This window comes from Dendrobates tinctorius, unplaced genomic scaffold (assembly GCF_039654945.1).
Source record: "Dendrobates tinctorius isolate UK_male_01 unplaced genomic scaffold, ASM3965494v1 ptg000158l, whole genome shotgun sequence".
NCBI lineage: Eukaryota > Metazoa > Chordata > Amphibia > Anura > Dendrobatidae > Dendrobates > Dendrobates tinctorius.
The window spans coordinates 42002363-42029050 of NW_027361825.1; the positions used below are offsets into that span (position 1 = coordinate 42002363).

The window sequence follows — 26688 nt, forward strand, 5'->3', positions numbered from 1 at the left end:
AGCAGAGCTAACCGAATCCAAGCAGTGACTATGTCAAAGGTGGCAGCCTCACACCTGTTGGAGAGGCCATAAATATAGGGCGGGATGATTTTTTAAATGAGTTTCAGGCCTAAGAACGGTTATTTGTCAATTTTGGAATGGTCAGAGAAAAAAAAAAATCGGCAGACGGATGTAAAACAGATGCTTACATGCGATTAAAATCGCATCAATGAAGAAAAATCGCATCAAAAACGCATCACTGGTTAAGATACCTTTGTGCGATTTTGGACCTTTAAAATGGGATCGATTTTTTATTGGTTGTGTCTGACTCCAGCCTTAACCTACCACTAATAATCATCATTTGTCGGGTCTGAGTGCTGAGGGTTCGGTTGCAGCCGCCACTCTCTATGCAAAGAGCCGTGACTGAATGCGCGACGGCATCTTCCCTGTGACTGAAACCGGAATGCTACTGGGAGGCATAAAGTTCATTATTTCCCAGCAGCAGGGGTGTAAGTGCAGGCAATGGGCAAGTTCAAAGTGCTACTAACCTGCAGATCAACCCCATATCTGCAGGTAAATAGCATTTTTTCACATGACAGGTTCACTTTAAATTTGAAGCAAAACAATAATTATTTTTTAACAAGCCCAAGAAATACATTGTTGCATAGGCCTAAGTATTTAATGTGAACAATGTAAAACATCACTTACCAGGAGGAGACATAGATTCCCCCAAGGATGAAGGATTATTTTCCAACGTCAATATTCAGTCAACAGATGTTCCCAGCATTATTCTTAGCTCTGTATTATTTTGGAGATTGCATTTATTTCGAGATTGGGGTCTATTTAAGCCTTTTTAGGCTAGTTTCACACTTGCGTTGAGGAGGGCTGTGGATGGTAGCCTACTTCCTCCATTCTTCCTCTGTGAAGCTCCGCCCACGCTCCGCCTACTCCCACATGCGTCCTGCGTTTCCCTGCGTACCTATCTTTAACATTAGGTACGCAGGGACATGCGTTGTATGCAGATGCGTCCGCATGCAGCGATTTGATGTGTGCGGCGACCACACGGAAATGCAAAATTTTGGAAGAAAGGGGGAAGAGGGCTGCCATCCGCAGCCCTACTCAACGCAGACAGTGCAGGAGACTGAGGAGGTGAGTAAACAGACAGACACATGGTACTTTACCTAGCCCATTAACCTATTTAGTGTCGAGAACCACCAGTGATGTTCTCATTAACGTCTTGTCTATTATTACACTATTTGAAATTATTTTATGTCTTGGTTGAGAAATAGGGGAAAAGCAATATACCTTACCTTATTTGCTTAAAAGGTTTGTCCAGTCTACTACAAGTCTGCAGTCACTCTGTGTGACTGCAGACTTGTGAATCCTCACATTGCAAGCAGTGCACAATTGTGAGGATTCTCCAGTGTCAATGCCAAGAAGGGCGGTCTTGTGCATACTTTCGGCCACATTCTGATTAAATTGTTTCCAGCGTTGCTCAATGCATTTGCATATAACAATCCGCCTTTTTAAAATAAAGTTAGTAATCTTGCAAATTTCCATTCATGAAGAGTTTTCAGCAGGCTCATTATCATCAGAGGTAGGATTGTAATAACAAGTAACACCTCTAAATACAGCTGATAACACAGGATCCACCCATAACAATAGGTGATGTGACAGCTGACCCTGTTCTCCCTTCCTTCACAATGACCTATGCACAGGCTATTCATTGTTAGAGACTGTTCCTTGATGGTCACTACATTTTTACACAACTACGCATTGCTCAAAATTTTAGAGACTTTTAAAAGTGTTTTACATTAGTTTTCTGGCTAAAACACTTTGATGAAATGTCCCCTTAGTATGTAAAAAAAATGAAGTGGCTAGTGTGAAAATTGCAAGATTTCTCAATGTTATTTTTAACACAAATTTATGACTAAATAAAACATTTCTACAACTTAAAAAAGAAATACATTTAACACAAAAGCCTGATTTCAACAATATGTCATTTTCCAATGATAAATTCATTTTAAGTGCTGGGCAAAAGGAAGGCAGAGGAGAGGACACTGCAGCACATCAGATATAGCCTTTATAAAATGGCAATCTGTAATAGAGATAAGTGTAAAATACCAGTAAGGCCGGTTTCACACTAGCGCATTTTCAACGCGCGCACGGCCGGGGGTAGCTCCGCCCCCGATCCGGCTCTCTGCCCGGCGTGCCCGCCCCTTCCTTGTAGCGCCGCCTCCTAGCGGACAGCGGCGCCTGCGATCGGCGCACCCTATCTTTAGCATAGGGTGCGCCGATCGTGCGCAGGCCGTGCGCTAGTTGCGCTTTGACCTGCGCTGCGCACTTTTGACGGTGCGCCGTGCGCGCCAAAATCGAACTTTTCGGATTTTGGCGCGCACGGCGCACCGTCAAAAGTGCGCAGCGCAGGTCAAAGCGCAACTAGCGCACGGCCTGCGCACGATCGGCGCACCCTATGCTAAAGATAGGGTGCGCCGATCGCAGGCGCCGCTGTCCGCTAGGAGGCGGCGCTACAAGGAAGGGGCGGGCACGCCGGGCAGAGAGCCGGCTCGGGGGCGGAGCTACCCCCGGCCGTGCGCGCGCTGAAAATGCACTAGTGTGAAACCGGCCTAATTCATTAGTCAGTGTCTATAAGATATATTCTATTGAAAAAAAAAATGCATTTGTTAAACTTCACTTTAGTATACAGCCTAGCACATGTCATTATGGTCTATACGTATAGATTTTTTTAATATTTACAACCCCTCCGTCTCCTCACCCAAACAACTTTTGATCATAAATTAGCTAATAAGTTCATTCAGGAGCAAAACAAACCAATATTTAAAAAAAAAATATATCTTTATGCAAAAAGATATTATAAAAACAAACCTGTTTCAATTAGTTGTGCATCTATTGGGTTAATAAAAGATATTCGGTGTTCTTATGAACATACAGTATAGCTCAATGGCTGTGTTCAGAATAAGGAAGGTGCTCAGTAACAGAACAATGGAATCCATAGAAATGTTTTGCTCATGACATAGGACATCAAAATATGAATTTAGTTAAAATCACAACCCAGATATGTAAATATCATTGTTAAAGTTTAGAATAAAAATAAAAGAAATCCTTCTACTTACGGTCAACACTTGATCTGGAAGTAATGGATACAGGTGGATTCTGTTGTTGGATTGAGTTAAAGCTGATATTAGAAATATTTATAGTATTCACCTCCTATAAGACGCATGTAAATTATCCTTTGGGGTGTGGAATTCCAGAGAACTAATTATCTTGTTGGGAAAAAAAAAGAAATTGTTCTGGATACACCTGAAAGTTGATGTATGGATGCCAGCTCCAGCTGGTGAAGTTCAGCTATTGTAGAACCAAAGAAGGAAAAGGATTTTCTAGCAATTCCATCCATTATTTTAATCATTAATTATCTTGTGTTTGGCCTGGATAAGGAGCCAGTTTTTAATGTAGTCATTCATTTTTTTGATTGTAGACAATTGGGCTAAGTTAATCTCATGTGCTACAATATTACATGTGCTTTAAATGCCAAAACTTCAACTCAAGTGTTACTATTCATTTTTAGATTCGTGGCAGCTCTAGTTCTGCTATAATTTAAATGTAACTTTTTTTACTTTTTGGGCCAGCAAGGGTTAATGTCAGTTTCCTTGCTGGCAGATGCTTTCTTGCTGTTCAGCCGATGTGGATGGTGACCACTCTCACCATCCTTTAGATAATCACATGATCCATCAGCTGACTGTCGGTTGTAGAGTTATTCTGTGATGTCCAGCCTGGAGTACAGAGCGCTCTGGGGTCAGTGATGAATCTGCTGTTTCCATGGAGTTCAGGGTCCTGGTGCCTTATCCTCTGCTGTTTGGTGCTTTGCAGCTGAGGTAGTAGTTGTTAAGTACTATTCCCCTTTTTCTGTCTGTCTAGAGCTTAGAGATAGGCTCAGGTTGGAGTCAGGAGGTGTCCCATCCCACGTTCTCTACTGTTAGGGCCTTCCTCTCCTGATTCCAGCCTGTTGTTGGTATATGTGGTATCATCCATCTCGTGTGGGTCATGACATCAAGATTTATTGCCACCCAAGGAAAAGCTAGCACTATGTTCACATGCCACACCCTGTGGCTCTGGGGAGGGGGGGCATGGCCAGATTGCCCTCATAATAATGTTTTGTCTGGTTTGTGAGCCGTCATTGGTCTGGCCTATCTCTTTCCAGCAGGTCCTATTTTAAGCAGCTCCACCCACCAGTCTTTGCTCTAACACGTTTCCTGATCTGTTAGCCCTTGTGTATGCATCCTCATGTATTAAACTTCCTGTTAATAATCCAGCCTGTTTATCTGTCCTGCCTGACCTCTCCGCTCCTGACCTCGGTTATAAGGTCAGAAAAAAGTGATCTCCAGGGTGAAAACTTCTTGAGATAAAATCACAATTTTATTTGAAAACATTAAAACTGGTAATTGCTTAGGTACATGGTAGATATGGGGTCCCTGGTGTTCCAACCGACGCGTTTCGTCCATTCAGGTCTTATTCATGGCATACCATAAGGTAATATGGGAAAGAAGAGTCACTCAAACTATAATTCATGAGTCTACTATCTGTCACATTGAATGAATTCCTCTATGTACCCTTGTCTCCAGATACTTGGTTATTCCTGTTTAAAGTACCTATTTATCTTCCTCCAAACAATTATACAATTTTTTATTAATATTGAACTGGATCATCTTTTTATTTGGCTGCTATTTGCATAGTTTCTCTTAAAGCATAATTATAACTTTAATTTTAGATTTTTTTTTAAATAATTTTTTCCAGCATTGAAAGACGTGAAACTTTATTGGGGTATTTGTTTTCATTCCTGCAGGAAATAGCCGGTAAGTGTTTTCCAAACTCTGCTTTTTCCTAGTCTATTTATCTGCTTTCAGCTGCACTGATATCAGAGCATACTCATTTGGAGCACAGATGATGGCAGTGATGGGTCAGCACTAGTGATGAGCGATTATACTCGTTGCTCGGATTTTCCCGAGCATGCTCGGGTGTCCTCCGAGTATTTTGGCGTGCTTGGAGATTAAGTTTGTGTCGAAACAGATGCATGATTTGCGGCTGCTATACAGCCTGAATACATGTGGGGATTCCCTACCAAGCAGGCATTCTCCACATGTCGCGTTTGAAGAGCCCCTGATGTGCCTAAACAGTGGAAACTCCCCACAAGTGAGCCCATGTTGGAAACTAGGCCCCTCAAGGAACTTATCTAGATGTGTAGTGAGAACTTTGAATCCCCAAGGGCTTCACAGAAGTTTATAACGTACAGCAGTAAAATTAAAAAATCATATTTTTTCAAAAAAAATGATCTTTTCACCTCTAATTTTTATTTTCCCAAGGGAAACAGGACCCCAAAAGTTATTGTGCAATTTGTCCTGAGTGCGCTGATACCCTATATGTGGGGGTAAACCACTATTTGGGTGCATGGCAAAGCTCGGAAGGGAATGAGCGCCGTTTGACTTTTTCAATGCAGAATTGGCTGGACGCAATGTTGCGTTTGGAGAGCTCCTGATGTGCCTAAACAGTGGAAACCCTCCACAAGTGACCCCATTTTGGAAACTAGACCACCCAAGTTACTTATCTAGATGTGTGGTGAGCACTTTGAACCCCCAAGTGCTTCACAGAAGTTTATAACGTAGAGCCATAAAAATAAAAAAATCATATTTTTTTTCCACAAAAATGATTTTTTGCCCCCATTTTTTTATTTTTCCAAGGGTGACAGGAGAAATTGGACCCCAAAAGTTGTTGTGCAATTTGTCCTGAGTAGGCTGATACCCCATATGTGGGGGTAAACCACTGTTTGGGCGCATAGCAGAGCTTGGAAGGGAAGGAGCAACGCTTGACTTTTTCAAGGCAGAATTGGCTGGAATTGAGATCTGACGCCATGTCGTGTTTGGAGAGCCCCTGATGTGCCTGAACAGTGGAAACCCCGAATTCTAACTCCAACCCTAACCCCAACACACCCCTAACCCTAATCCCAACCCTAATAAATACATTTTTTTTTACATTTTATTATTTTTCCCTAACTAAGGGGGGGGGTTGATTTACTATTTATAGCGCGTTTTTATGTTTGGTACCTGTCACACGCTAAAAGATGCTTTTTATTGTAAAAATAATTTTTGCGTTACCACATTTTGAGAGCTATAATTTTTCCATATTTTGACCCAGAGACCTGTGAGGTCTTAATTTTTGCGGAACGATTTGATGCTTTTATTGGTACCATTTTTGGGCACATCACATTTTTTAATCGCTTTTTATTCCAATTTTTGGAACGCAGAATGAACAAAAACCAGCAATTCGTGAATTTTTTTTGGGGGGGTGCGTTTACACCGTTCCGCGTGTGGTAAAATTGATAAAGCAGTTTTATTCTTCAGGTTAGTACGATGGTAGTGATACCTCATTTATATAATTTTTTTATGTTTTGGCGCTTTTATACAATAAAAACAATTTTATATAAAAAATAATTATGCATCACTTTATTCTATGAGCTATAACTTTTTTATTTTTTCACTGATGATGCTGTATGGTGGCTCATTTTTTTGCGGGACAAGATGTAATTTTCAACTGTACCATGTTTATTTATATCCATCTTTTTGTTCGCGTGTTATTGCACTTTTTGTTCGGCGGTGTGATGATAAAGCATTGTTTTTTGCCTTTTTTTTAAGGGATTCACTAAAGGGGTTAACTAGTGGGACAGTTTTATAGGGCGGGTCGTTACGGTCACAGCAAAACTAAACATGAGTATTTTTATTGTTTTTTTTATTTACAAAAAAAAAAAGTATTTATTAGGGAATATTTTTTTTATTTATTTAGGAATTTTTTAAAAATTATTTTTATGCATGTAATTTTTTTTTTCACTTTGTTACATTGTCCCAGGGTGGGACATTACTATATAAAGTCAGATCGCTGATCTGACACTTTGCACTGCAATGTGTCAGATCAGCGATCTGACAGGCACTGCAGGCGGTTTCTCCACGCCTGCTCTCAGCAGGCACTGGGAAGCCACCTCCCTGCAGGACCCGGAAGGCCCCCGCGGCCATCTTGGATCCGGGGCCAGCAGTAAGGAGGCCCTCGGAACAACGCGAGCACATCGCGTTGTTCTCTGGGTCTCAGGGAAGCACGTAGGGAGCCCCCTCCCTGCATGATTCTTCCCTATGCCCCCGGTACACTGCGATCATGTTTGATCACAGTGTGCCTGGTTTTAATGTGCAGGGAGCGGGTCGTGACCACTCCTGGCACATAGTGCCGGGTGTCAAATGTGATAATTAGCTGACACCCGGCCGCAATCAGGTGCGCTTCCCCCGTGAGCGCAGCTGATCGCTATGACGTACTATCCCGTCCATGGACATTAAGGCCCAGGGCACATGGATGGGATAGTACATCATATGTCAGGAAGGGGTTAAAGCAGAAGACATTCCAGGAAACTCTGGAGTTCTTTTTCCTGAAGCATCTTTTATGTAGATTTTTCAGTCATTTCCTGAAAGTTCTTTGAACATCTTTTCATCCAGCATTTTATATAGGATTTTCCCATAGTTTAGTCTTTTTACTGTTATTTTTTTACTCTCTTGAATAATTAAGAAACTGCTTTTTTTTAACCCCTCTCTGACATCCAAAGTACTATCCCGTCCATGTAATCTGGGCCTGTCTGATCATGGACGGGATAGTACGTCATATCTTTAATGCGACACTGCGACCGAAGTCACGGTGATCGCATTAAAATTCCGGCACCATCTTACCTGTGGGAAGATGGTGTCGGTATCCTGGTTGGGTGTCCCCGTCCACCCGCACTCACGAGCGCTGTTCAATTCTTAACAGCCAATAGCAGCGTTTCTCACTGTTTCAGCCAATCAGATTGGCTGAAACAGTGATGTCCCAGCCTTGGATCGAGTACCGATGTATCCGATACTAGGCTGGTGCCTGGCATCATCCAAAACCGCTCAGATTCGCGCGATCAACGATCACATCGATCACTCCAATCGCAGTTCACAGCCGCGGTGTTACCGCGCTGTACCCTGCCGATGACCTGCCTAGGATCGGTGCTATAATAGCACCGATCCTAGGCTGGTGCCTAGGAAAGGCCATGCATGGCGTGCAGCTGCTGATTGGCACGATGGGTGTGACCGCGCTGTGCCCTGCTTGTGATCTGCCGGTGACCTGCCTAGGATCGGAGATCACAGCTAGCAACACCGGCTTCACCAGGGCCAGCTCTGATTGATGGGATCGATGTCATCATCGATCCCACCAATAACAGGTCACAGCAGCGGAATGACCTGTCTCTGACCTGTCTGTGACTGCTCTGCAGGTCCTAACACTAGCTGAGGATTCCTGCAGAATGCTCACACTGCTGGATCTCCTGCTGTGCTGGGTCTTGTAGTGCCACAGAAGCCTGTGACACCACAATTGCTGCTGAAGACAGAAGAAAGAAGACAAAAGAGAGACTACAACCGTAAGTGTTCCGATTCCTGATCCCTGCCCGATCTCTCTTCATCCACCCCAATCCCCCCATTTCCCCTCTTTTTCCTCCTCCACCCTTCCTTTGCACTGCCCCCATGCGCACATTTAGCAGCCGCCGAGCATTGATTAGTGATGCAGTTCACTGATCAACACTAGTGCTCGCTTTTCTTTCCCACCCCCTTTGCTCCACCTCCGTGTGCACATCCAGCAGCCACAGAACTTTGATAAGTGACGCAGTTCACTTATCAGAGCTTGTGCCTGCTGTTTCACACTTTTCTTTTTCACACCTCCCTTGCGCCACCCGGTGTGCAAATCCAGCAGCCGCCGCACTTTGATAAGTGATGCAGTTCACTTATCAGAGCTCATGCCTGCTGTTTCACACTTTTCTTTCTCACCCCCCTTGCACAACCCCCGTGCACACATCCAGCAGCCGCCGAGCTTTGATAAGTGAAATAGTTCACTTATCAGAGCTGCTGCTATTTTACACTTTTCTTTTCACAGACATTTTTTTCTCCCTTATTTTCTTTTATCTTTTTCTTTTCAGACAAGTTTGCACCAAACACTCCCCCCACACACAAACAGTTAAAAACAAAAGTACTTAACACAAGCATCATACTCAAAAAAAATGTCACGCCTGTCACGTTTGTCCCAACAGCGCTATTCAGTGGAGGAGGCATATGCTTTCTTTGCCTCCAACACTGATAGTGAGGGAGAGGATCCCACATTTCTTTACTTTTCAGATTCTTCATCCTCATCCTCTTCTTCCTCCACATCGTCCTCCTCAGGTCCTGCAGAACCGCCACACAGATGTCCCAGGACAGAAGATGAAGCAGCGCCCACCTTTCCAGAAGATGATCCAGCGCACCCCATTACAGACCCCGTATGGACCTCGCCCCCGAAAATTACGAGCCACTGATTCCTGATTTTGTGGCCGAATCAGGAATCAAGATTTGACACCACCGGCCTCACAGAAATAGACTTTTTCAAAGTCTTTTTCTTTGAGAATTTTGTTAAGCTCATGGTGGACCAAACTAATTTGTATGCTGTTCAATTTTTGGCACAAAACCCCGGTTCATCATTTTTTATCTGATCTCCTGTAGATGCAGTTGAAATGATGCAGTTTTGGAGTCTGGTCCTTCACATGGGGATCCTGAAGAAGCCAGAACTTCGGCAATATTGGAGTGTTGATGTTTTATACAACACTCCAGTGTTCCAAATGGTCATGGCCTGGACGCGTTTTAAGGCCATCCACAAATTCCTGCATTATACCGAAAATGCACAGTGTCCCCACGAGATGACCCCAACTTTGACCGTCTATTCAAAGTTCGGCCAGTCATCGAACACTTCAACAAAAAGTTTGCTGAAGTGTACGTGCCCCAAAGGGACATTTGCGTGGATGAGTGCTTGGTTTTAAGGGAAGGCTCGGATTCCATCAGTACTTGCCCAGCAAGAGGGCCAGGAGTGGAATTAAACTCTATAAGCTGTGTGAGAGTACCTCAGGGTACACCCACAGGTTTAGAGTTTATGAAGAAAAGGACACCAGGATTGAACTCCCTGAATGTCCCCCTGTCCTGAGAGTGAGTGGAAAAATTGTGTGGGATTTGGTGCACCCACTGCTGGATAAAGGTTATCAACTCTACACTGATAACTTTTATACCAGCATCCCAATCTTCAAATTCCTCTCTGCGCGAGGTACCGCAGCATGCGGTACTGTCCACAAAAATCAGAGAGGCCTCCCGAAAACGCTACTTGGGCAGATGCTCTGAAGGGGTGACAGCAGAGCCCAATGTAGTGACCACCAGCTGGTGGTCAAGTGCAAGGACAAGAGGGATGTTCTTCTCTGGACCACTATACATGGTGATGGCAGCGCCCTCAGCACTATACGAGGTATCTCTACACAGGTCTACAAACCGGACTGTGTACTGGGGTACATCAAAAACATGGGGGCGTTGATCTCTCTGATCAACTCCTCCAACCGTACAGTGCATTGAAAAAGGACAAGGTGTGGTACAAAAAGCTGGCCGTGCACATCGTACAAATGGCAATGCTCAATGCTTTCCTGCTGTCACAATGTGCACACCACACCGATACGTCGTACCTTCAGTTCTAGGAGGTAGTGGTTAAGGCCCTGATATTTTGCACTCAGGAAGGAGAGGGCTCCAGTACTTCCGGAAAAGAAGGTGCTCGTATCGTACCAGGTCAGCATTTCCCAGGAGTGGTCCCGCCAACTGAAAAAAAAGGTAAGCCGCAAAAAAGGTGCCGAGTATGTTACAAAAGGGAAATACGCAAGGACTCCACTTATCAATGCGACACCTGCCCCAACAAACCTGGCATGTGTATGAAAGATTGCTTCAAACTGTACCACTCCTCCATGCACTACTAATTTACATAATAGGAAACAGTAGATTAGTTCCAAAAAGGGAGCACATCTAGATAAGTCTAGTTTCCAAAAAGGAGGCATGTTATGATTAGGTAACCGAGGAGGACAACAAGGAATAGACTAGGCAACCAGATAACCAAAGAGGTTGGTAGCTAGCGGATTGCAGACCCCTTAACTGACAACACAACTAGAATTAGCTGTTGGACATACCTATGATGCCCTAGACACCTCGGCACAGCCACAGAATTAACTAAGCCTAAAGAGAGAAATGGTAAAGCTAAACTGCCCCGGAGTAGAACCCCTAAGGAATAGATAGCCCCCGGACATATATTGCCGGTGAGACAAGATGAAGCACAAAACACAGGCAGAGAATAGAGTAAGCAAATGATGGGTCCCAAACTGTCTAGATCAGGGGTCTCAAACTCGGCAGAGTAAATGGGCCGCACATAAAAAAAAAAAATTTAAGCTGGTGGGCCGCATTCTTTTCAAACTTAATACAGTCACAATTGATAGCGGTATCTAAGGGCTTAAACGGCCGCGATCGGTGCTAATACCGATCGTGACCGTTTAAACAGGTTGTCAGCTGTGATGTACAGCTTAAGCCCCCGTTACACATAACGATGTCCCAGCGATCCCTCGAACGATCCGACATGATGGGATCACTTGGACATTGTTAGGCTGATCGCTGGTGAGCGGTCACAAGACAGCCCCAGCGATCAGGACCAGCGACGCTGCTTTCTAATGTAAACATCGGGTATCCAGGAACCGCGCGACTCCTGGATGCCCGCTGTTTACCTTGGAAACTGGCGTACACACTGGTTTCTAATGTAAACATCGGGTATCTAAGAGCTGCGGGACTCCTGGATACCCGATGTTTACATTAGAAACAAGCATTCAGCGTCGCTGGTCTCTCGCTGCCACACGCAGCGATGTGTGCTGGGCAGCGGGAGACCAGCGATTGAAAGTGGCCCAGGCCAATGCTGCACGATCAGTGATAACCGGCAGGGGGCCGGTCGCTGATCCCCGTCACACACAGCGATCTCGCTGGCGAGATCGCTATGGCGTCACAAAATCAGCGATCTTGCTAGCGAGATCACTGTATGTGAAGGAGCCTTAACCTCAGCGGATGATAGTATCAGCTCTGCATGTGAGCCGGCACTATCATCTCGCTGTACACGCACAGCCACAGTCACCTGCAAAATCCAGCAATGGGAGGAAAGTCAAGCCTCCGCTCTCTGTGCGCTGGTGTGATGTCATCACGCAGGGCCACAGCCACTACGGAGCGGCGCACTCCTCTCTTCTAGCGTGAGCAGTGGCATAAGTACAAAGTTATGGGCCCTGGTGCCATGCCAAAATACACACACATCTCCACTCAGCACACCTCGCACACACACATCTCCGCTCCGTACACTTCATACACACGCGGCTCTGCACTCCTCGTACACATGCGGCTCCGCTCCGTACACTTCATACACTTAGGCTCCGCATACTTCATACACATACGGCTCCGCTCCGTACACCTCGGTCCTCGTACACACACGACTCCGTTCCATACACCTCGTACACACTCGGCTCCACTCCGCACACCTCGGTCCTCGTACACACGGCTCCGCTCCATACACCTCGTACACACTCAGCTCTGCTACATCCACCCTGTAAAACCCTCCTGACTCCACACAGAAACTTACCGGCATCCAACGCCATGACAACCAGCACAGACATTAGCGTCCTGCATACACTGAAGCCCTGATCATGTGACCTCTGACTCCTCCCCTCCTGTGTCCTCATCACAGGTCCTGTGCACACAGCCATCGCACGCTCCTAATGCATGCCACTGCCTTCCCCCTTCTACCTACCTCAGGGAGTGCGACGTGGTGCACCGCGAGCCGCAGATGACTGCTTCAGGGGCCGCATGCGGCCCGCGGGCTGTGTATTTGAGACCTCTGGTCTAGATAGAACAGGACAGGAAAGGATACTGTCTGCAATCACGCAAAAAACCCTAAGAAAAATCCAACACGTCTGATATGCAAAAATACTGAGGACACACGACCTCTCCCCCACTAAATCAGAACTCTGGTGTGAACTGCATACTAAAAAGACTAACATACGCTGTGGCATATGGAACAGGGTCCAGCACAGGTCCCAACAGGGAACCAGGCTGAACTAACACCAGCTAAGCAAAAATCAGAGACAAGCAAAAATGGATCCAATGCAAAAAGAGATTCAAGAAGTCAAATAACTTATCTGAAAGATGCAGGATGGAGCAGGAGACAAGCAGACTTCAAAATGTGCTCAGGAAGCAAACCAAATCACTGGCAAGAGCTGAGAGAAGGTTGTTCACTTAAATCTCCCCAGTCTGTAACACCTGACCTCCAATCATCCTCCTCAGGTGATTGACTTCTGTCAGCTAGACCAGCTCCATTACCCACAGCAACTACCAGAGGGAGCCCAAACTCAGAAGCCAGGTCAAAAGTGTTCACAACAGTACCCCCCTTGAGGAGGGGTCACCGAACCCTCACCCACGCCACCAGGCCGATCAGGATGGGCCCGGTGAAAGGCGCGAACCAATCTCTCGGCATCAATGATGGAAACAAAGTCCCAAGAATTATCCTCCTGACCATAACCTTTCCACTTGACCAAGTACTGGAGTCCCTTTCTAGCCAGATGAGAATCCAATACCTTCTCTACGTCATACTCCAGATTACCCTTAACCAATACAGGATCAGGGGGTGCAGCCATGGGAACTACTGGCTCCTCAAACCTTTTCAACAAAGATTTATGAAAGACGTTGTGAATCTTGAACGTTCCTGGAAGAGCCAAACGGAAAGAAACGAGATTAAGGATTTCCAAAACCTTATAAGGTCCAATGAACCTAGGCTTAAATTTTGGAGACTCAACTTTCATAGGAATATTTTTTGAAGACAACCAAACCATATCACCCACTTTAAACAGGGGACCAATAGTCCTATGCCGATTGGCAAACCATTGGGCCTTCTCCTGAGAGTGAGACAACTTATTCACTACTTGATCCCAAATCTGCTGCATTCTCTCTACTACAGAATCAACACCTGGACAGGCCGAAGCCTCCACCTGCCCTGAAGAAAACCGAGGATGAATCCCGAAGTTGCAGAAATAAGGAGACATCAAAGTGGCAGAACTAGCCCTATTATTTAGAGCAAATTCAGCCAAGGGCAAAAAAGAGACCCAGTCATCATGATCAGCAGACACAAAATATCTCAAATAGGTTTCCAAGGTCTGGTTTGCTCTCTCAGTCTGCCCATTAGTCTGAGGGTGAAACGCAAAGGAGAAGGACAACTGAATTCCCAGTTTAGAACAAAAAGCTCTCCAAAATCTGGAAACAAACTGGACTCCTCTGTCAAACACAATGTTCTTGAAATACCGTGCAAACTAACCACCTGCTGTAAAAACAAGGGCACCAACTCAGAAGAGGATGGCAACTTCGGCAGTGGTACAAGATGGATCATCTTGGAAAATCTGTCACAGATCACCCAGATAACAGTCATTCTCTGAGAGACAGGGAGGTTGGAAATAAAATCCATTGATATATGGGTCCATGGTCTCCTGGGCACCGGCATTGGCACTAATAATTCACTAGAACGAGAACAGGGTTTGGACCAAGAAAAAGTCCCACAGGACTGCACAAAATTCCTGACATCACGAGATAAAGCAGGCCACCAAAAAAAGCAACTCACCAAATCTCTGGTACCAAAATTACCAGGATGACCAGCTAACAGGGAGCAATGAATTTCAGACATTACTCTTCTCCTCCACTGGTCGGGGACATACAATTTCCCCATAGGGCATCGTTCAGGTTTGTCCTCCTGAAATTCCTCCAGGGCAAGTCTCAAATCAGGTGAAATAGCAGAAAGAACCACACCCTCATTTAGAATGGTAGTAGGCTCAGTCACATCAAGAGAATCCACAAAGAAACTCCTAGAGAGGGCATCCGTCTTAATATTCTTAGTGCCCAGAAGAAAGGAGACTACAAAATTAAAACGCATGAAAAACAATGCCGACCTAGCCTGTCTAGGATTCAATCACTTGGCTGATTCGAGATAGATCAAGTTCTTGTGGTCGGTGAGGACCACAACTTGATGTCTGGCCACCTCCAACCAATGTCTCCACTCTTCGAATGCCCACTTCATAGCCAACAACTCCCGATTCCCCACATCATAATTACGTTCAGATCGGGAAAATTTTCAAGAAAAGAAGGCACAAGGATTCATCTTAGAGATTACCGGATCTCTTTGAGACAGATCGGCTCCTGCACCAATCTCAGAAGCATCTATCTCCACCTGAAATGGGAAACATCAGGTTGCTGTAGAACAGGAGCAGAAGTGAATCTCCGCTTAAGCTCCTGAAACGCCGAGACTGCCTGTGGAGACCAATTCACCACATCAGCGCCCCTTTTGGTCAAATCCGTCAGTGGTTTAACAATACCAGAAACATTACTTATGAATTTACGGTAGAAATTAGCAAAACCCAAAAATTTCTGGAGAGCCTTCAAGGAACCGGGCTGAACCAAATCATAAATAGCCTGGACCTTGACCGGGTCCATTTCAATAGTGGACGGGGACAAAATGAATCCCAAAAACGAAATTTTTTGTACGCCAAAGAGACATTTCGATCCCTTAACATACAGAGCATTTTCTCTCAAAATCCGGAATACAGTCCGAACATGTTCCACATGAGAATCCAATCATTGGAAAACATCAAAAGATCGTCCAAATAAACCATCAAAAACTTGTCCACAAAATCCCAGAAAATATCGTTCATGAAAGATTGTAAGACGGAAGGGGCATTAGTGAGCCCAAAAGGCATCACTAGGTACTCAAAATGCCCCTCAGGAGTATTTAACGCCATCTTCCATTCATCACCGTGCTTGATGTGAATAAGATTATACGCCCCCTGAGGTCAAGCTTGGTAAACCAACTAGCACCTTTCACTCTGGAGAATAAATCAGAAATCAGGGGTAACGGACACTGATATTTAACAGTGATTTTATTAAGGAGACGATAGTCAATACATGGCCTCAATGAGCCATCTTTCTTGGCCACATAGAAAAAGACGGCACCTAAAGGTGAAGAGGACGGTCTGATTTGACCCTTCTCCAAGGATTCTTTGATACAGGCTCGCATAGCATCATGTTCAGGTACAGATAAATTGAAGAGCCGTCCCTTGGGAAACTTACAACCGGGTACTAACTCGATCGCGCAGTCATAACTCCTATGAGGAGGCAAGGACGCAGATTTACTCTCGCTAAACAAATCAGAGAAATCAGCCAAATAGTCAGGGACATCATCATGAGACTGGGGAGAGGTAGAGAAAACAGGAGTGTCACTACGAACACATTGACAATCCCAACTAACCACAGACACAGATTTCCAATCCAGAACAGGATTATGGGTCTGCAACCAAGGAAAACCCAGCACAATAATGTCATGTAAATTATGCAACACCAAAAATTTACAATTCTCTTGGTGGTCCGGGGCGACCCACATTATCACCTGGGTCCAAAACTGGGGTTTATTCTTCACCAAAGGAGTAGCATCAATACCCCTCAAAGGGATAGGAGTCTGCAGGGGTACGTGGGAAAACCACAACAATTGGCAAAATCAAAATCCATCAGATACAAAGCTGCTCCTGAATCAACAAAAGCCTTAGCAGAAAATGAAGATAAGGAGCAGATCAAGAAAACCGACAAAAGGAATCTAGGCTGTATATTGCCCAAAACAGATGAGTGAGCAAATTGTTTTTCCCGCTTAGGGCAGACGGAAATAGTTTGAGAGGCGTCCCCACAAAAAAAAAGCACAACTTATTACGCCTTCTAAATTGTTGACGTTGAGCCCTAGAAAACACCCTATCACACTGCATGGACTCAGAAGTTTGTTCGAAAGGCAACACCGCCTCTCGCATAGTTTTACGTTCACCTAAACGGCTGTCAATTTGAATGGCCAGTGACAGAGTCTTTGAGACCAGAGGGGACAGGAAATCCCACCATAACATCTTTAATGGTCTCTGCCAGACCCTTAGGAAAACAAGCCGCTAGGGCATCCCTTAGGAAAACAAGCCACTAGGGCATCATTGTTCCATTTAGTAAGGACCGCCCACTTTCGGAATATCTGACAATATAACTCTGACGATTCCTGACCCTAGTTCAATGCCAATAAGGCTTTCTCAGCTTGATCAATAACATTAGGTTCATCATACAATAACCCCAGAGCCTGAAAAAACGCATCCACATTAGTCAGAATAGGATCCCCAGGTGTCAGGGAAAAAGCCCAATCCTGAGGGTTGCCGCGCAACAGGGAGATGACAATTTTAACCTGCTGCACCGAGTTCCCTGAGGAATTAGGTTTCAAGGTGAAAAACAGTTTACAATTATTGTTAAAGTTCAAAAATTTTGACCGATCCCCAGAAAATAAATCAGGAATAGGGATTTTAGGTTCTACAGCAGACAACTGAGCGAGATAGGCAGAAATTCTCTGAACTTCAGCAGCGAGCTGCTCAACACGATTAGACAATTGCTTAGTATCCATTACAGAAAAAATCCTCCTACGGCCCCCAGAGAAAAAGAGGAAAAAATATATAAAAAATTCTGACAGACTTTTTTTTTTTACAATTCTTTACTTCTTTAGAGTACCCTAGGATCTACAGTTAGGCCAGTGATTCTGTTATGATTAGGTAACTGAGGAGGACAACGAGGAATAAAGTAGACTAGGCAACCAGATAACCAGAGAGGTTGGTAGCTAGCGGATTGCTGACCCCTAAACTGACAACACAACTAGAATTAGGTGTGGAACGTACCTACGATGCCCTAGATGCCTCAGCACAGCCACAGAATTAACTAAGCCTAAAGAGAGAAATGGGAAAGCTAAACTGCCCCGGAGTAGAACCCCAAAGGAATAGATAGCCCCCGAACATATCTTGCCAGTGAGACAAAATGAAGCAAAAAAACACAGGCAGAGAATATAGTAAGGCAGAGAATATAGTAAGCAAATGATGGGGCCCAAACTGTCTAGATAGAACAGGACAGGAAAGGTTACTGTCTGTAATCACACAAAAAGCCCTAAGAAAAATCCAACACGTCTGATATGCAAAATTACTGAGGCCACACAACCTCTCCCCCACTAAATCAGAACTCTGGTGTGAATTGGTTACTAAATAGACTAACATACTGTAATGTCATGTGTGACTGGATACACCGCCTCCAGCAGGGCGAATTTCTATAACACCCATGACCCTGGATACACCGCCTCCAGCAGGGCGAATTTAAACAGAGTTAAGGGGAACACCGGGGAAACCGTTACAATGGAGGGCCCTGCAATCGGGAATGGGGACATGGAGACCTCCTGCACTCCCCTGAGTCAGTGTCCCTACACTCCTGACGATCCTTAGGCAGGTTCCGCACCTGGTGACGAGCTGGATACCTCAAATCCCTAGCTCGCCCTGCACCTATCCCTTTCTAGTGAATTGGACGGTGCAGAAACTAATCCCACCACTGCACTAATAAACACACAAGGAAAGTAGCAAACAGGAAAAAACACCACTTAGCTTTGCTCTGTTGCTATTGCTCCCAGCAACAGAGTATGACACCAAAGTTCAGCTTCACCTCTGAAGCTCGACACCTGAATTCACACCTGAAGCTATTACACCAGAGTTCCCCTGAGCTGCCAGGAACTCCTCTCTGTAGTTCCTTCCTTCACCAGACTTGGTTGGAAATGAGCAATATCACCAACAGTGTGTGAGACCACCTGCTACTCCTTTATAGGTAGGAGCCAGGGAATCACACCTGTTTCATAATCACGTGCAATAACACTAGCGGCCACCGGGGGCAACTAAAGTAACCAGAGTGCAATGACCCTAACGGCCACCGGGGGCAAAACTAGAACTAAAACAACCACAGTGTAATGACCCTAATGGCCACCGGGGGCAAAACTAACTTTAAGCAAACAGCTTAAAGGAAATAAAAAAGGTTACTTGTGCAAAATCTGTCATAATCCAACCTGGATCATGACACATACGCTGTGGCATATGGAACAGGGTCCAGCACAGGTTCCAACATGGAACCAGGCTGAACTAACACCAGCTAAGCAAAAATCAGAGACAAGCAAAAATGCATCCAATGCAAAAAAAGATTCAAGAAGACAAATAACTTATCTGAAAGATGCAGGATGGAGCAGGAGAAAAGCAGACTTCAAAATGTGCTCAGGAAGCAAACCAAATCACCGGCAAGAGCTGAGGGAAGGTTGTTCACTTAAATCTTCCCAGTCTGTAACACCTGACCTCCAATCATCCTGCTCAGGTGATTGACTTCTGTCAGCTAGACCAGCTCCATTACCCGCAGCAACCACGAGAGGGAGCCCAAACTCAGAAGCCAGGTCAAAAGTGTTCACAACAGAGGCACTTGTTGGACATTGACACTGCTTAGGCACATCTAGATAAGTTCCTTGAGGGGTCTAGTTTCCAAAATGGGGTCACTTGTGGGGGGTTTCTACTGTTTAGGCACATCAGGGGATCTGCAAACGGAACATGACACCCACAGACCATTCCATCAAAGTCTACATTCCAAAACGTCACTTCTTCCCTTCTGAGCCCCGTGTGCCAACTTAAAAACAGGGGGCTAAAACGATCATTTTTGTGGAAAAAATAGGATTCTTTATTTTCACGCCCGGGCGTTATAAACTTTATTGAAACACTTGGGTGCTCAAAGTGCTCACCACACATCTAGATAAGTTCCTTCCGGGGTCTAGTTTCCAAAATTGGGTCACTTGTGAGGGGTTTCCACTGTTCAGGCGCATCAGGGGTTCTCCAAACGTGACATGGTGTCCGATCTCAATTCCAGCCAATTTTGGTTTGAAAAAGTCAAACGGTGCTCCTTCACTTCCAAGCCCTGCCATGCGCCCAAAAAGTGGTTCACCCCCACATATGGGGTATCAACGTACTCAGGACAAATTGGAAAACAACTTTTGGGGTGCAATTTCTCCTGTAACCCTTGGGAAAATAAAACAATTGGGGACTAAAAGATCATGTTTATGGAAAAAATAGGATTCTTTATTTTCACGCCCGGGTGTTACAAACTTTAGTAAAACTCTTGGGGGAGGCCAAAGTGCTCATCACACATCTAGATAAGTTCTTTGGGGGGTTTAGTTTCCAAAATGGAGTCACTTGTGTGGGGTTTCCACTGTTTAGGCACATCAGGGGCTCTCCAAATGCGACATGGCATGCGATCTCAATTCCAACCAATTTTGGTTTGAAAAAGTCAAACGGCGCTCCTTCACTTCCGAGCCCTGCCGTGCGCCCAAACAGTGGTTTTCCCCCACATATGGGGTATCGACGTACTCAGTAGAAATTGTACAACAACATTATCTGTCCATTATCTCCTTTTAACCTTGTGAAAATAAAAAGAATTGTTGCTAAAAATCATTTTTGTGACTAAAAATGTAAATGTTAATTTTTTCCTTCCACGTTGCTTCTGCTCCTGTGAAACACCTGAAGGGTTAATAAACTTCTTGAATATGGTTTTGATCAGCTTGAGGCTTGCAGTTTTTGGAATGGTGTCACTTATGGGTATTTTCTGCCATATAGACCCCTGAAAGTGACTTCAAATGTGAGGAGGTCCCTAAAAAAATGGTTTTGTAAATTTTGTTGCAAAAATGATAAATCGCTGGTCAAATTTTAACCCTTATAACTTCTTAAAAAAAAATTTTGTTTCCAAAATTGTGCTGATGTAAAGTAGACATGTGGGAAATGTTATTTACTAACTGTTTTGTGTGACATATTTCTCTGTTTTAAGGGCATAAAAATTCAAAGTTTCAAAATTGCTAAATTTTCCAAATTTTCGTCAAATTTCCATTTTTTCCCACAAATAAACACAAGTTATATCAAAGAAATTTTACCACTAATGTGAAATACAATATGTCACAAAAAAGCAGTCTCAGAATCACCAAGATTCGTTGAAGCGTTCCAGAGTTTTTACCTCATGAAGGGACAGTGGTCAGAAATGTAAAAATTGGCCTGGTCATTAATGTGCAAACCACCTTCGGGGGTAAAGGGGTTAAAGAACAGTTGTTTTCATTTTTATTTCAGAAATCAATGACACACATGAAAATAACCAACTTTGTAATATGTCTTATCACAGTAATCTGCTTCTTTATCGCTCAGGACTGATCATTTATTTTTCAAAATCATCAAATTAACTGGTAAATAAAATCTTATCAGTAGCAACCGCCATGTCTTCTCTCAGTAATGTAATCTTTTTTCACTCAATACACATTTTATTCGTAAATTGAGAATTTTGAAAATGGCTGATCGGTCCCGAGAGAGAATGAAGTAGATCTCTCTGATAAGATGTATTACTAAGTTGCTTGTTTTCATGTGTACTTTTGATTTATGAAATAAGAATTTAAGTAAAAGTGATGATAGAACGCTCCAAAAATTGTAATCTTTTGAGCTTTTCCATTGACTTATATTGTAAAGTACAAAGTGTCTTCCTCAAGCAGAAAACGCCAGAAGAATGACCATGTTACTTTTTTAACATGGCAGTTAGACAGGGCAGGAGACAGGTAAGACAAATAAATAAATCTACTCCCTGTACATTTGGGCTACCGCAAATATTTACCATATGCATTTGTATAATTTATATCCTGGCCGCTGCATTTACACACATCCACCACCCTGGTATTAACTCTCTACACTCCGTCCATATTGGCCCCTCACTCCTTTCCTCTCCTATGTATAGCACTCACGCTCTTTTCACATTGCTACGCAGCACAGATCCATTCAGTCCCACTATTCAACATCAGAGACGCTCTCACATTTCACTTAACCATCTGCTCACTCTTGCTATCCTCCTTCTTCTAGTCGCAGGAGACATTGCTCCCAACCCTGGTCCCCCATGTTATAGGAAGTCAAACCCACCAACTGCTACACTCAGAAACGCCTCTAATCTTATTAATATTCCCTGCCTGCCATCTGTCTCTCTTAATTGTGACTTTGGAATTCTCGCTCAGTGTGTAACAAACTCTCCTTCATTCATGACTTTTTCCTTTCTAATTCTCTTAACCTTCTGGCTCTTACTGAAACCTGGATCCAGCAGTCAGACAATACCGCTGCTGCTGCTCTTTCATATGGTGGACTACACTTCTCCCATACCCCAAGATTAGACAATAGAGCAGGTGGAGGCGTTGGTCTGCTCCTATCACCAAAATGTACCTTTCAGGTTATCCCTCAAGTACCCTCACTTATCTTCCCTTCTTTTGAGGTCCATGCTGTCAGACTCTACACCCCCTTCTCCATGCGAGTGGCGGTGGTATATCATCCTCCCGGCCCCTCCCATCAGTTCCTGGATCATTTTGCCACTTGGCTTCCACATTTTCTCTCCTGTGACATCCCTACCCTCATCATGGGCGATTTCAACATCCCCATTGCTCTTCCCCTCTCCCCATCTGCTACTCATCTTTTATCTCTAACCTCCTCGTTTGGCCTTTCGCAGCTTACTAATTCTACTATTTTACGCATGAAGACGGAAACTCCCTCGACTTGGTCTTCTCTCGGCTTTGTGCAGTGGATGATTTTGCAAGCTCCCCTCTCCCACTCTCTGACCACAACCTTCTTTCATTCTCTATCAAGAACTGCCAGGCTGCTCAGGTCACCCCCACTGTCCATATTTATAGAAACATACAGGTCATTAACACCCAGAAACTTATGAAGAACTTGCAGTCTTCATTGGCCCCTATCTCCTCCCTCTTATGTCCTGATTCTGCATTGAAGCATTACAATGAAACACTTCAAAGTGCCCTGGATGAATTTGCACCTCCTATACATAGAACACCACAACACAGACGGCAACAACCCTGGCACACCCTGCAAACACGTTTCCTGCAGCGGTGATCCAGGTGCGCCGAACGTCTGTGGAGAAAATCCAACCGACCCAAAGATTTCATCCATTATAAGTTTATGCTTCGAACATACAACACTGCCCTTCACCTCTCAAACAAACCTATTTCAACACCCTCATCACCTCACTGTCCAATAACCCTAAACGTCTCTGACACTTTTCATTCTCTACTCTACCCAAGAGTACAGGCCCCAACCACGGAGCTTCGAGCTGACGATCTGGCCAATTACTTCAAAGAAAAAATTGACCAGATCCAACAGGAAATTATCTCCCAATCACCTCATACCATGCACTGTCTGTCCTCCCTCCCCCAGTGCATCTAGCTCACTCTCTGATTTTGAATCAGTCACAGAAGAAGAAGTAAGCAGGCTCCTTGCATCTTCTCGCCCAACCACTTGCACCAGTGACCCATTTCCGTCACATCTACTTCAGCCCCTTTCCCCTGCTGTCATCCCTCACCTAACTAAAATATTTAACCTCTCTCTTCTGGTATCTTTCCCTCCTCATTTAAGCATGCCGTCATACATCCACTACTTAATAAACCATCCCTCGACCAAAACTGTGCCGCTAACTATAGACCTGTCTCTAATCTTCCCTTCATCTCTAAACTCCTGGAACGCCTGGTCCACTCCCGTCTTATTCACTATCTCTTTGATAACTCTCTTCTCGACCCTCTCCAATCTGGCTTCCGCTCTTTACACTCTACTGAAACTGCCCTCACTAAAGTCTCTAATGATCTACTAACAGCTAAATCAAATGGTCATTACTCCATGCTAAATCTCTTGGATCTCTCTGCAGCATTCAACACTATGGATCATCAGCTCCTCTTCACTATGCTACATTCTATTGGCCTCAAGGACACCGTTCTCTTCTGGTTCTCCTCCTATCTCTCTGACCGCTCCTTTACTGTATCTTTTGCTGGCTCCTCCTCTCATCTTCCCCTTACTGTTGGGGTTCCTCAAGGATCAGTCCTAGGCCCCCTCCTCTTCTCTTTCTATACTGCCCCTATTGGTCAAACAATCAGTAGATTTGGTTTCCAGTACCATCTCTATGCTGACGACACCCAATTATACGCTTCTTCTCCTGACATCACGCCAGCCTTTCTAGAAAACACCGGTGATTGTCTAAATGCTGTGTCTAACATTATGTCCTCACTATATCTGAAACTGAACCTGTCAAAGACTGAACTCCTTGTGTTTCTTCCCGCTACTAATGTACCTATACCCGCCATTGCCATTTCCGTGTGTGGTTCCACTATTACTCCGCAGCAACATGCCCGCTGTCTTGGGGTCATACTTGACTCTGAGCTTTCCTTTGTCCCCCATATACGATCACTGGCTCGCTCTTGTCATCTGCACCTCAAAAACATTTCTAGAATTCGACCTTTTCTTACTTTTGACTCCGCAAAAACTCTTACTGTTTCTCTTATTCATTCTTGTCTCTACTATTGTAACTCTCTTCTAATCGGTCTCCCTCTTACCAAACTCTCCCCCCTCCAATCTGTCTTGAATGCTGCTGCCAGGATCATATTCCTCGCCAATCGTTACACCGATGCCTCTACCTTGTGCCAGTCATTACACTGGCTACCCATCCACTCCAGAATCCAGTACAAACTTATTACCCCCACCCACAAAGCTCTTCATGGCTCAGCACCACCCTACATCTCCTCCCTTGTTTCAGTATACCATCCTACCCACGCCCTCCGTTCTGCTGATGACCTGAGGTTAGCATCCTCGAAAAACAGAACCTCCCACTCCCGTCTCCAAGACTATACACGTGTTGCGCCAATTCTTTGGAATGCACTTCCCAGGTCAATACGATTAGTCCCCAATACCCACAATTTTAAGCGTGCCCTGAAAACGCATTTATTCAGACTGGCCTACCACCTCAACACACACTAACTTAAACTGAGTTTTTGGAGCAGATACCCTCCTCATAATCTCACATATGACATGGATTGCTACATGTGCACAAGATCAGAACCACCACCAGCACATAGTGCAGAGCCAGAACCAACATTAGTACATAAATGCAGCACCAGAACCACCACCAGTACATGAAAGCTGTATCAGAATCACCATTACTATGTAAGTGCAGCACCAGAATCATTGTCAATGCATGAATGCAGTTTCAAAACCACCATATATACATGAATGCAGTGCCTGAACCACCATCAGTACATGAATGCAGTGTCAGAAACACTGTCAGTACATGAACGCAGCATCAAGAACATTATCAGCACATGAATGCAGCACAAAAACACCATAATCAGAACCACATCAGTACATGAATACATTGTCACGCTTCGCACACCTTTAAATTGCAGTGTCAGGTCAGCCCCACATAAAATTGTATTGCATGAATTACAACTCCTAGCATGTCCTTAACTATGGTCAAGAGATCTGGGAGTTTCTTTACTAGTCTTTATCAGACTTTGAACCACACAGGAACCAAAGGACTGCTTAGACATATTCTGTATTCAAATAAAAATTTATATCCAGGTACCTTATATTGTAAGTGACATCTTTTCTGATTGAAGTTGTTCTTTTCTCCATTTTATCCAGATGCCATAATGAGATTTCCTGCCCAATGCTTGTCTCTGCAGACTTCCATCATCTCTATCTTCAGCAGCACTTCCAGACACAGTGCCCTTAAAATAAAAGTATTATTATCGTGCCCCATAAATAAAAATATCTCCTATGCTGTGCCCCTGAATAAATGATGGCCCATCACTGTGCTTCCTGCACAATATATCTGCCCCACACTGCCTCGTTCTAAAATATACCCCCCAAACTTAGCCTCCCCATAAAATTTCCCTCTCCATAATGTCCCCCCACACTGTCCCTCTCCATAATATTCCCCTATCTAGATTAGGATTGTGCAGGACTGGAGTAGTAGAAAACCAAGACTTGAGTTCTAGAAAGACTTGAACAGCAGATTCTGACCAGTTCTGGGAATTAGCTTCCTTCCGAGTTAGGAGCATCAGTGAAGCAACCACTTGAAAGCAGTTTTTAATAAACTGGTGATAATAATTAGGAAAGCCAAGGAATCTTTCGAGAGCTTTGAGACCAACTGGCTGTGGCCAATCTAATATGGCGAAAACTTTTTCTGGGTCCGTGCGTAGACCAGCAAATGAGATGTTTTCTTTTTGCACTATTTCATCTTATTTTACACACTACACTATTTTTTTAAACCATCAATAATCATTATTTTTTGTTTACACATTATAAATCTGGCCTTCATATTTGTACACGGAATGGAGTGGACATGAAGGCAATGATTGTCAAAGTCTCCGGGGAATATTAGGATGTCGTCCAGATTGTGATGATGGTGGGTGTGGACCCACTGACCCACTGGCCTGGCTTTCCCTGGAGAGGAATAACTAAGTGACTTCCTATGCAAAACTCTGCAGGACACAGTGGTTTTAAATTCCTACAGGAGTTCAGCTGTACCTCCTTATAGCCGGGTGGAGGCACTACAGCAACAGGAGCATGTAGCACTGCTGGAAGTGATGCACGAGGCAGCTCAGCTAGATGGTTTGTCACTGGGAGGAGCAGAGCAGTGTATGCAGTGAGTAGGATGGTACTTACATGTGGCACCCCTGAGGCTCAGTCGCCACAGCGGTACTGCACCTCCTCCTGAGGTGTGGTGCCCCACCATCCAGGTAAGGTGGAAGCACCTGACCACACTCCAACACCTGCACCCCACACCACAAAGTAGTGTAGCTAAGCATCTTCAGCGGCTCCCTGCTTGGAGTATAGCAAAGCACCCCTTGGTGGCTCCCTGCTTGGAACACGAAACGTGCTGGGAGGTGGGTGGAGTTTAGTTCACACCAAAAAAGAGCGGGAAGAGTTGAGTCAGTCAGTCAGTCTTTCATTCAGTGAGTGAGTGAAGATGTAGAAGGACAGAGTGTGAG

General features: G+C 44.5%; 1 protein-coding gene across 1 annotated transcript in view; it reads right to left on the reverse strand.

Moving 5' to 3' along the window:
* LOC141052140 (NTPase KAP family P-loop domain-containing protein 1-like) overlaps window positions 1-3258 on the reverse strand; it is a 74174-nt gene extending 70916 nt beyond the window's left edge. Inside the window, exon 1 of the mRNA XM_073549373.1 lies at window positions 3114-3258. The gene's annotated coding sequence lies outside the window, so the exon portion shown is untranslated. The remainder of the gene's footprint in view (window positions 1-3113) is intronic.
* Window positions 3259-26688: the final 23430 nt, after the last annotated feature.